The sequence below is a fragment of the Psammomys obesus genome, unplaced genomic scaffold (assembly GCF_907164565.1).
Source record: "Psammomys obesus unplaced genomic scaffold, mPsaObe1.curated_primary_1811, whole genome shotgun sequence".
In the NCBI taxonomy this organism is placed as follows: domain Eukaryota; kingdom Metazoa; phylum Chordata; class Mammalia; order Rodentia; family Muridae; genus Psammomys; species Psammomys obesus.
The window spans coordinates 10,177,559-10,189,442 of NW_026596039.1; the positions used below are offsets into that span (position 1 = coordinate 10,177,559).

General features: G+C 42.2%; 1 protein-coding gene and 1 long non-coding RNA gene across 2 annotated transcripts in view; one reads left to right on the forward strand and one right to left on the reverse strand.

Annotated features, from left to right (window-relative positions):
- LOC129687587 (uncharacterized) overlaps positions 1-11,884 on the forward strand; it is a 75,827-nt gene that overhangs the window by 48,992 nt on the left and 14,951 nt on the right. The gene's annotated exons all lie outside the window — the stretch shown is intronic.
- Positions 4,547-10,087, reverse strand: LOC129687705 (uncharacterized). Its single transcript, XR_008721811.1, has 3 exons — positions 9,647-10,087; positions 6,871-6,954; positions 4,547-5,478 (listed from the first exon to the last, which is right to left on the reverse strand). It is a non-coding gene; the product is annotated as an uncharacterized LOC129687705 (long non-coding RNA).

Sequence of the window (11,884 nt, forward strand, 5' to 3'; positions counted from 1 at the left end):
TAAACAGTCATGGTATTTCAGGCAGGACATGGGCAAGCAGTCATTAACAGCATACAAGAACTTGCAAACTCCCTTCTTGTATAGACTACCAAAATCAGAAGGCACCATAAAATGCAATGAAAACTTCATTCAATGCTCTGAAAAGAGGGAAGTAGCTTAGAATGAGGATTTACATTAAGGGTGTGTTCAACAACATTTCACAAACTAACCCTGACTTTCAGGAAATGAAATGAAAATGGCAGAATTATCAATATGAAGATCCACAATTTGTTATAAGAGGAACCACCACTCTTCTGTGGATACTAAATGATGTCACTGCAAAGTCCAGATGGCCCAATAGACTGAAAAACCAATTTGGGGATCAGGTTCCAATAGGTCTCTAGTTTTAATGGAGTTAAGTCAATGTTGATGGTACAAGGGGAGATTACAAAAATGAATTTAGGATTTTCCCATACCACAAGGCATTTTGCACCATGCTGGCCACATATGTCAATGAAGAGTTTGTTAGCCTGGGTATAACTCCATTTTAAAATAAAGAGTCATCTTGACTGGGAGATGAATTCAGGTACCAGAAAATATCACAGTATGTACACTTGGCAGAGAACAGAGTTAACTCTCCTAGCAACAGCCTCCAGAAAATATCACAGAATAAGTAATTCATAGAAAATAGAGACAATCTCCCTGGCAATAATCAATCAGAATCAGTTGAGAATTGGGTGGGAAAATTCTCCCCAATGTTTCAGATATCATTTAAAAGAATAGCCATTGTGATCATATGTCTTAGGCAATTGTGCCTCAGAGAGGCATATGTGTTAGGCAATTGTGCCTCAGAGAAGGTCACCTCGCCCCTCTAACTTTTATGTCAAGGCATATGCCCCCCCCCCGTTTGCTATCATAGAAACATGTGCCCCCATGCTTGCTGCTGTGGAAACCCCTGCTCACAAACTTTCCCTTTAAAAATCCTGCTCACTCAGAGCTTGGGGTCCCACTTCTCTACTGCTGTGTCAGTGAGACTTGGGTCCTGAGTTTGATCACTCTCATAATAAAGCTCTCTTGCTATTGCATCGAGTCATTTCCTGGTGGCCTCTGAGGGTCCTGTGAACCTGGCATTACATCAACACCACATATGTCAACTATGGAAAGCATATATAGAGTCTGTATAGATATTTAGGGAGTGTCCTTATGCCGACTGGATGGTGCAGGTAAGCACTATTAGTTCGGGCTGCTGATTGTTGGTGTAGGGAGGTAGGCCCTGTGCCTCAACCACCGCGGTATTGAACACTGTAGCATAGCCAGCTTGTTGGGCTCCCTTGTGTACAAAGGAGCTGCCATCTGTGTATTAGGTATAGATGGGCCAGAGTAATGTGCCCTCCTATATGTGTGAGGGGTGGGGCAATAGTTCCTTTAAAATTTCAATGCTAAAATGAGATGGGGAGTGGTTAGTGTTAGTTTAGGGAAGAACGTTTGAAATGTTAAGAGGTGGGCATGAATAGAAAGTAAGCATAGAGTCTTCTACTAGCACCACTTGGAGAGAAAGAACCCTGGAGGGAGGGAGAGGTTGTAAGCCTTTGTACTTTAGGAGGTGAGATAGGTTGTGAGAAGAGATGACAGTAGAAGGTGAACCAAAAGTTCATTGTTTGGATTTGCTAATAAAGAGCTCAGCAGCTGCTAAAGCATGCATCCTGGGTGCCCATCCCTGGGTGGTCAGGTCTAATTTTTCTGACAGATATGCTACAGGTGCAAAGGAAGGTTCCAGTTGGTGAACCAGGGCTGCAGAGCATATCCCTCTTTCACTATTACAGAGAGGAAGAAGGGATGGGTTAAGTCTGGGAAATGTAAGGCCGGGGACTAAAGGCTGGCCTGTTGGAGCCTTTGAAAGGGCTTGGTAATAGGTTTAAAAAGGGTTTCATGAGAGGAGCCTAAAGCTTGCCTCATTTGAAGGGCAGGCAAGGAGGAAAAAGGAAGGTATTCAGGGGAAGTAAATTAGTTCAACCAGACCCGAAGGTTTCCCCCAGGATACAGGGCCCCAGAGATGAGATGGCACAAGCTGGCAGAGCAGGTCGTCACGAGCTTTACCAGGGACATGGCAGACATCAGAGCAACACATTTTCAGCTAATACTAGGATTTTTTTACTCTTCAGAAAAGGAAATGAAAAACCGTGCCAGTAGATGAGAGATTATTCACCGAGGGGAAGGTGTTTGGATGGGGGTACAGGCCCCAGTGAACCAGAGAGGTACTGGACAATCTGTGGTCAGTTTCTTGGATAAAGGGAGTCATTTACAATGACCATGAAGAAGACCGGGAATAGAGTCCCAGCGGTGTGGCTTCAACCCATGAAGGAGAGCACTGGGCACCCAGAGAGCCTATGGAGCCGCTGAAGCACCAAATGTTGGGATTTAGGCAGCAGAGCTATGAGGAGTAATCCATAAAGTTACACCATGAAGCAGGTCTCACATGGGAAGTTTATTAGGGACATTTCTGGGTGAGGGTGGTGGGAAAGCGAGAGTGGGGAGGGGAAGGGAACTGGTCCTCTTACAAGGTGACCCAGCACATGCACAGGGAGAGGACATGTGGCTCTCAGTGACAGTTGAGTTGCATTTTGGCAGCTGGTGTTGACGTGTACATAAAGTTTTGTATAAGTTTATAGTCTGGATGATCCTCTTGAATTTGACCTCTAGAAAATACACTTCATAACCTCCCTGTGGACATGACATTACTCTTGCAAGTTAGAATTCCTGAATATGCCAAGAATAGGCTTCAGGTTCCCTTGGCTGGAGATAATTATCTTGGTCTACAAAAGCCAAGTACTTTGATTGCTCATGGATAGCTGATGGCAGATAAGAATTTATAAAGGAAGGTAATATTCCTGAAGACATAAATAAGTTACACCACTTAAAAAAATGTATGAGTTTCTTGCTTCAGCTGCAGTCAAAGACTGAAGGTTCTGAATTCTACCATATGTCATCATTCCAAGAGAGTTAGAGCCAGGTTTCATGGTGCAGATCTGTAATCCCAACTATTTGAGAGACTAAGGCAAGAGGATCACAAAATGAAAATGAGCCTATACAGAAAGGGAGTTTAAGGACAGCTTGAGTAATTTAGTAAGACTTTGTGTCAATGCAAACAATAGACATACTTGCCCAGCATGTTCAAGGCTCTATGTTTAATCCCCAGCATTGAATCAAAAAAAAAAAAAAAAAGAAAAGAAGGAGAAATTTTTGGGAGGAGGCAGAAAGGAAAGGAGACCCACTAGGAGCAGGGCAGACAGGCAGGGAAGGGGGTGGGCAGGGCAGGAAGGAAGGAAAGGCAGGGAGGGCAAGCAGGGGAGAGGATGCAGACAGGAAGGAAATGCAGGGGGTAGGAAGCAGGCAAAGAGGAAGGAAGTTGGTCTCCAGAACAACCTTAATCTGTACGTGAAGGCTTCAGATATGATCATTGCACAGGTTTCCATTGACCAAGATTTCATCCTCGTAAATCCACGCCCAGGAGTATTGCTAATGTAACTGGCTCCAAAGTCGAAGTTCAGCTAGACACCAGCTACTTTGAGGCTTGGAAAGGCAACCTAAAGTCTATCAAAAGGGAAAGGCTCAGTGTATGCCCACTGCCGCCCCCTTTTGCGGAGAAAGGGCAGAGCAAGCAGGTGAGGGCAGGCGCAGTGAACAGCGGATGCACCTGAACCTGAACGTTGCCTGCTAACCAATAGAGAAAGCTGGGAGGAGTCAGCACGTGTAATGCCAACAGTCATACATGCCACTGCCACAGAAGCTCTAGTGCCGTCAGGCAGGAAGAACACATCATACTGCATGCAGCTGCAGCCGCTGCTGGGCAGCTCCTGGTCAGATCAGTTCTACTCTTGTCCCTAGGGCAGATACCATTTCCTCGAAAAGATCAAGGTATAATACTGTCATCTGCCACCTCCAAACCATGACCTCAGGCATATCTGGAGCTGTTACAGCTCAACAGGTCAAAGTCAGTGTGTTTTGTTTTTTGTTATTTTTTTTGGTTTTGGTTTTGGTTTTAATGAACATGTGACTCATGGCTGATCCTTTTGTTAGGATTGTGCAACAGAGTTACACGGCAGGTTCACAAATCATGCCACGCAACTGGTTCCACTTGGGAGGTTTATTAAGGAATGGGGGAAGGGAAAAGAAAAGGGAAGAAGGAAGAGAAGCGGAAAGAAAAGGGGAAAGGGTTCACAGAGACCATCTCTCTGCAAGGCAGGAGAGAAAGAGAGAGGAGGAGCTTTGAGTCCTTATAAGGAGACCCAGAGCATGCACAGGTGGTTCCAGGTGATCTATAGGTGGCTTCACAGATGCCTGATATTTGGTTTGTCAGGTCCCTTGGGGCTGGCCATAGAGATGCCTGCTTATAGATCCCAACAGTCCTCCCTTTTTATTTTATGAAAAAGTGAGGAGCTAGGAAAGGGTGGTGGTGGGGAGGGCATAGGGGCAACCTTTGCTCTTTAACCTACTTCCTGCTGATTAGGGTGTTATGCCCAGTTCATGAACCCCAAAAGACCAGGAATAAATAGACTCCACCATAAATATATGAGGTTTTTTAATTGTATCCTCATTCAAACACAGGACACAAACCTCCTGTGGAAACAGGAGAGGAATTGCAGCCCTGAGGTCTAGGGGTACAAAGTTTTTTAAGGGGAAAAAAATGCAAGCAGTGACTTACTTGCTTTGGCATTACATGATTGGGTAAAGGAAATTGACTTTTAAAATGATTGTTCCACTTTAGGCATCAAGACCACAAACCGATCTGGCCTGGTCATATGGGCTGGTTTCCTAGCAACTGTATAATTAAAGGGTGGGGAAAGAATGCAGTAAGACCAGTTCTTCCCCTCAGGGCATTACTAGACAAGTCTCCACCTAGCTAGCCTTCCTTCAGGCTTTAAGCTTTAAAACAATATCCACTGATTTTTAAGTCTTTGGTCCTCATTCCCCCTTTCCCATGATCATTTAAAGACCCAATCTTGGGTCTTCCAGATATGACCCCTGAAGTCAGTCCTTCAAATTTACCTTTCTATAATCTGAGTACCATTAGCTATATTGCTTTCAAGTATTTATTCATGAAAGCCATCAAGCGATTTAAAATACAAGGACCAAAGCTAAAAATCAAAATGAGTAGGGATCCCTTCAGGGTGGATATAAAGGTAGTAAGCCCTATATTGTACTATTATACCAGGATTTAAACCATCTTCTGGAATCTTTTCTCTCTAGTATCTCTCCAGGAAGCAATACTAGTTCCTACTCCAGCTAATCAGGTTCCCAAGATAATAGCTACTGTCAGGGAGCCCCTTTTGTCTTAACATTTCAGCCTGCAAGATGGGATTTTGGGCTGAGGGTCTCTTCTTCTGAAATTGTTTCATATTGACAATAGGACCATTGGCATCAGAAGCTAGGAAGGCTGAAATGCCAGTCAAAGGCTGGGCAATGGGGTAGTCCTCAGAAGCATCTGGTTAGTTGATCCAACTGAAAAGACAGGGAGCAATCATGTCAGCTTCCAGAAAGTCCAGATTTCACCTTGCAGTTCATAGGTGATCCCAGAATATTCAACCAGGTGAAAATCTGCTGAGACAAATTCATACTAGAGACAGAAGTTAAAATTTGCCTAGTAAATGGGAAAAGTGAGGAATCCCAAGACCAGAGAAAAACTAATCTGGGGTCCATTTGAGCTATGCCAGATCCAGGTCTCATGACTTTTTGATTCCCTGAAACTCATCTGAAATTTTAGTTTACAAAAGGAAATATATTAAAAAAACTCAGAAAAATAACATACCAGCAATCCTAATATAAACAACATTCTGTGAGTAACAGGTAAAACTACACCCAACTGGATGAGCATCAGTTCTTCTTAGCTGTTTTGTAACCTTTATAAACATTTTAGGTGTGCCCACAGTCTGAAACTTTAACCCTTTTTCTGTGGGCCCAGCTGTTGGTAATCAGCCACCAACGTAGCTTGGCCACTTTTCATACACTCAGCATCTACTTTTAGCCCCCATCACCATGTCACACTGGAAAGTTAGGCAGAAATACATTAATGGCTTTAGTGCTAAACTCTGGATGCTTGAACTTTCCTTAATCAAAGCAACTAGAAGGAATATGTTTAAGATATTCCTGTGTCAAAGTCTGCCTCAGAAATGGTAGATATTAAGAATACCATAGTAAAACTATGGTTTTTGGGTCAGATATACGCATTAAACAAATGTTTTTAGCATGATGAGAAGCACCTTTAAGTCTATCTTCAGAAAACAACTAAAGGAAGTTAAAATCTCAAGCTTGTGACTGAATAGTAAGCAGTCAATGTCCCATCAACTTATCAGAACTCTGAACTTCTGAAACCTTATAACAACATAAGCACAGCAGTATGGGGGGAGAAATCTAAAATATCTCCCATTTTTAATATGCCTTATATCATTTTTCTATATCATTACAACTCATATTCATATCCCTTAAAACACCTACTTAGACCTCCAAACTTTCTTGCATTTACTAACTTGGAAACACTTTTCCAGACTGTCAAACAACACTTTCTAGATTCTCACAACCTAAACTCCTATATCCTCAGACCCTACATAAACTCGATATCTTTCTTTTCAGCTATACACAGGAACTAACATGAAGCCTGTGAACAGCAAGGCAGAGCTGTTTGCCTTTCTAAATAAGATATGTAGTACCTAGTAGTTCTAACTAGCTAATGAAGTGACCAATGAGCTAATAGTGGATCTAATTGTCTGCTCTTTAGCTGCAAAGCTACCATTAACTTAGCCTAGCCATCAATGTGATCAGAGACCTGAGAAGGATAAATTTAAGCTAAATAAATGTACCAATCAAAATGATAGAGATGACTAGTTAATCCATTACCTAGGCACTGTCCCTAGTTCCTGTGGTCTCATGGCATTATGAGTAGAGGCAGTCCAGCCAGGCACAGAGGATAAAAGACTGCTTCTGTGGAAAAAAGGAACATGAGAGATTGACCTCACCTTGCCTCCCGAAATGTGAAACAATGATTCTCCAGGTGTCCACAGCTTAGGCTGGGCCCTAGCTGTGGGCCAGTTGGGGCAGTCTTGCCCAGTGGTTACCTTAGATGTGTGTTTTAGGACTATATTTCAAGTAAATCTACATAGGCAAACTTCATAGTTACCCATCCTAGGCAAAAAAATAAAAAAAAAAAAAAACCTGAAGAAAGACAGTAGGTAAAGTTCAACATTGTAACCAACTGTAGTCACTAGCATAACTCTAAATATCTTTCCATAATACAATCAAAGCAAAATTTTTAATCAGATACAGTTCATAGAGGGGCCAGCAAATCTTGCTGATCCTACCACATTGCATTAAAACTAAAGAGCAAAAAGCTTTGCACTTAGCACCAATCAGAAAACTGAACACAGCTGGTAGCCCTAAACAAAAATCTCTGAACCAACATGGTGGCTAGCGACATGTTGCCACAGGCTATGGCTAACAATATAAAACATAGCCATTAGGTGTAGCTGATGGCATTGCTATTTTCCACAGTACAGCAAGCTCTGTGGAACATTCACAATTTTCCATAACCAAAAGTTCTAACATTGTGATCAAATAAGTTTAGAACCAACTACATAACAGAACAGTACAGAACAATCTTAAACCGTGTGAACTATTCTGGCCACACCAAACCTATGGGCAGAATTCTTTCCCTTTTAAAGAGCATAAGAAAACATTTTGCATTGAAGAATCACTAGCCTTTTAAATGAGAACAACATATTTTACAGTTCTTTCTCAAAACATATTTGCAGGTATGAACAACCAAAGCAAATGTAATTCATATGCCCTCTGGCTTTCCATACATACACTACCTTTCATAACATTCTATGTATCTTCAGGTTACTTTTCCTAGCTTCATTCTTCTGATTTAACCAGACATTCTTACTTTAGACAAGCTATTTTTTTTTAATATTCCAGTCTCTTGCTTTTCAGACAGCATAAAAACTCCCATCAAAATCCTTTCCTTCCTGACATGATCCTGCCAGAGTCCAGTGTGGGCTTATTCCATGATTTATTTTTTTATAGGCAAAGCAAAAACAAGTTACATCAATACAAAAAGAAGTTCTGGAACTGCCAAACTATTTTTCTAAAATTACTTCCCTGTAGTAGATATGGTCCAAGGTCACATAAATAAACTGTAAGGAACTTGGAACAAGTTTTAAGGAATTTAGTGAAACTTCCTCTTTTCTCTGTCTCAAGGTGAAGGCCACAGTGAAAACTCGTTTTTTGATAAACAAAGCAACTTAACAAACAAGCAGCTCTCCATATGATACACTGTAAAAGCCGAAATTTTCTCAATTGGCTCAAACAGTATGGCTTGGTTCCATTTAGTAAAATTAATAAAATAAATACCAAAGGTGTTTTGTTTTGTTTTGTTTTGTTTTGTTTTGTTTTGTTTTTGTCCTTGAAGAGTTTAAGTTAGCCTGGGTGACTCCATTTTGAAATGAGGAACCAGTTAGCCTGGGTGACTCTATTTTGAAATGAGGAGCCATCTTGACTGGGAGCTGAACTCAGGTACTAGGAAATATCATAGAATATGCACTTAGCAGAAAACAAAGTTAACTCTCCTAGCAACAGCCTCCAGGAAATATCACAGAATAAATACTTGATAGAAAATAGAGACATTCTCCCTGGCAATAATCAATGAGAATCAGTTAGGAAAATTCTCCCCAACGCTCCAGATGTAGTTTAGAAGAATGGCAATTATGATTATGTAAAAGATCACCTCACCCCTATGGCTTTTACCCAGTCCTGTGACATCAAGGCATGAACCCCCACTGCTTGCTGTCATGGAAACTCCCTGCTTGTAGTCTTTCCCTCTAAAAACTCTGCTCACTCAGGGTTTGGGGTCCCACTTCTCTACTGCTGTATCAGTGAGACTTGGATTCCAAGTTCAATCGCTCTTGTAATAAAGCTTTCTTGCTCTTGCATCGAGTCTTTTTCTGGTGGTCTCTGAGGATCCCGTGATCCTGGCATAACAGTACTCCCCCAAAGGATTGAGAAACTGTTCCAAGTTTTTTTAGACTGTCAAAGATCATTGTTTAAAATGCCTGATAAACTTTAAAATGTTTCATCCCTTAAAACATTTAAACATGCTCCAAAACCTGTTTTTGCAATATCAAAACAAAGTACCCTCTTTAGGAATAAGTTCACAAAGCATAACCATAATTTTAAAAGTCAAAACCAGATTTTAAAACCAAAATTCACCAATGCAAACAATCCAATCTCTAAAACCAATACCAATTTAAAATGAGACTTGTCTTCTTAGTCAAAACAGAACTAGAATAATGGACAAAATTCATTTCAACTAGGAGGTTCTGTAATCTCTCTCTCTCTTTTTCCTGACCCACACCACATGGCATTCTCAAGATAGCAGAGTCACATCACATTCCATGTAGCAATTTACATTGTTGCTATTTAAACACATGCCTTTATAGACCTAAAAATGCATAGGCACACATATATGTTCTAAACAAGAGTTTGAATTTAACCTTTAAACATACCCAATAACTCTTAATCTACAATCAGGACATACAGAGCATATTAACCATTTAAGATCAGTCAAAAACAAACATGATGGCCATCCATATATTTAAACAGAAAAAACTGTTCTTACTTGATCTAAAACCGATGGTGAGATTCCTCATCCACCCCAGGGCCAGGGATTTTTTCTATTCACCCCCACAGCTGTGACTCTCAAGTATGTCCACTCAGTCACTTGCCGCCACTCCTACAAATAGACACCTTGAGGCCTTTCAGAATAGAAAACAGAAAGTAGACCAAACATAAATACTGTACAGAGACCCTTGCCATCGCTGCCACCCCGGGAGGCGCCAAGAGCAGGCAGCTTTGGGCCGGCTCCCCCTCCCCTAGGCACATCTGAGCGGTGCTTCCTTTCTGCTGCCCTTCCCACCCCTCACAGCTGCTTGGGCTTCTCATCCTGGTCAGGACAGGCATCATGTCTGTGTGCCACCGCCACTGCTATCTCTCTGGGGCTCCAGCCACCATGGTGGTAGTGCTCGCTGGACCAGGCAGCCTGGGTTTATGAGTGCTGGCCACCTGGAGTCGAGTGGGCATACTATTTGCACAACCGGCGCATGACAGACCCAGCAGCAGCTCCACTCTCGCAGCAGCAGGGCTATGCCCTGCCCCAGCCTTTCTAGAGCCTGGCCTGCAAGGTTGTCATGTGTCACCATGTTGGAACTGTGTCTGGCAAAGGTCTAACAATTTCACTCCAACAGACACAGAAACCAAAACAGACTAGACAAATTACCTGCCAAAATACTGATGAAGCTAGGGGTGTCCCCTGAACTTCGGCAGCTGTGATCCCCAGGATGTCTGTCATAATCATGTCTTGCTGCCAGGATACTGACACCCCGAGCCCTGAGGAATTTTTGGGATAAAGGAAAGAAAATGCATGCAAACACAGACATTGCACAGAGACATTTAGACACTTACTGTCGGCATAAAAACCTCTGGATCAGGTTCCTGGAATCTTGGGATCCTGGACGAGTCCCTAAAAATGTTATGCCCAGTTCATGAACCGCAAAAGGCCAGGAATAAATAGACTTTACCATAAATACGTGAGGTTTTAAAATTGTGTATGCATTCAAACACAGGACACAAACTTCCTGTGGAAACAGGAGCGGAATGTGGCCCTGAGGTCTAGGGGTACAGAGTTTTAAGGGGCAAAAACACAAGCAGTGACTTAAACTTACTTGCTTTGGCATTAGATGATTAGGGAAGGGAAATTGACTTTTGAAAATGATTGGTCCACTTTAGGTGCCAAGACTACAAACATATCTGGCCTGGTCATATGGGTTGGTTTCCTAGCAACTGTATAATTAGAGGGTGAGGAAAGAATGCAGTAAGGCCAGTTCTTCACCTCAGGGCATTACTGGACATGTTTCCACCTACCTAGCCTTCTTTCAGACTTTGAGCTTTAAAACAATACCCACTGATTTTTAAGTCTTTGGTCTCTCAAGGGGTATTGTCATTCAATTGGAGGGACATTATCATCTGATTCTGTGGGCAGAGTTTGATAATCCTGTAAGAGTAACTTATTGATGGTTTGGTTAGAGAATTTTTGCATTTGTTGTTGGAGGAATGTAGAGAGGAAATTAATTAAGCAAGGTGCAAAAAGCAAAAGAAGAAAGAGCAGAAGAGGTGTAAGGAAGGGCAGAATCCATTTCCATATGGGGTTCTCGAAGGTCCAAGAGCTAGAGGCCTAGAGCTGTTCCCTTTGCTTTTGTAGATCTGCCTAGAGTTGTTGGATTTTGTCTTTTACTATATCAGATTGGTTGACATAAAAACAGCATTCGTCCTGGAGGAAGATGCAAAGGCCACCTTCTTTAGCTGTGAGGAGATCCAATCCACGTCAGTTTTGAAGTACTACTGCTGCCAGCAAGTCGATCTATCCTTGTAGGGTTAGCATTGTCTGAGCCTGTTGAAGGTCCTGGATGAAATGGGAAGAAAGCTGACAGTACAAAGTTAGCAAAGTGGCTAGTCCAGCTGTCCCAGGCCCAACAGCTGCTGTGATTTCTGCAACAGCCAAGAGAGGCAATATTTGAATTGCCCTTTTATCCTGCTGGGCAGCTTTTGAATCCGCAACCGGGATTGGTAGGGACTCTTTTCATTTATCACCACCAGCTCAGGGAAGAGGATCACAAGCATGCAAACTCCTGACGAACTAGCAGGCAGATGATGTTAGTTAGACCTGAGTGCCACAAAGGATCAAGGTGTTATTAGCAGAAGGGTATTGGAATTGAAATAAGGTATCAAGAATTATAGTTTTATTACACTCTAAGTGAAAGATCCCCGGAGGGTATCTTCCGTCAGAGAGACCCCCTCCCAA